At 46.4% G+C, this 306-nt stretch overlaps 1 protein-coding gene across 1 annotated transcript in view; it reads right to left on the bottom strand.

Annotated features, from left to right (window-relative positions):
• The window catches only part of LOC119585586 (protein deadpan-like), a gene marked incomplete in the record, with an annotated part of 16462 nt that extends 16156 nt beyond the window's left edge, over positions 1–306 (bottom strand). The window contains 1 exon segment of the mRNA XM_037934254.1: positions 1–306.

The following is a 306-nucleotide window of genomic DNA, read 5'->3' as shown; positions in this document are numbered from 1 at the left end:
ATTTTTCTTTCTTTCTTTAACCTTAATATTCCACTATCTGTCTCTTCGCAAATGTGGGCGTCACTTTTGGTCTTTGGGAAATCTCGCTCCCCAAATCTTGCGCAATCTCACTATCTTCACTTGCAAGATTATTCTCCCTCTCCTGTTAGCTCAAAAAGATCCCATTTCTTCGCAATCACTTGAACTGTGTCATGTAAACCTTCCTAACTCACTCTCCTCTCACTTCGAACTCCTACGTCGCCTCCGTCAGGATCCTCGACGTCACCTGCTCCGTTCCTGGGCACCGACTGAGGCCAAGTGTCCGAA

The sequence above is a fragment of the Penaeus monodon genome, chromosome 20 (genome assembly GCF_015228065.2).
Source record: "Penaeus monodon isolate SGIC_2016 chromosome 20, NSTDA_Pmon_1, whole genome shotgun sequence".
Classification (NCBI taxonomy): Eukaryota; Metazoa; Arthropoda; class Malacostraca; order Decapoda; family Penaeidae; genus Penaeus; species Penaeus monodon.
Note: the sequence above shows the minus strand (reverse complement) of the source record. Positions and strands in the feature narration are given on the sequence as shown.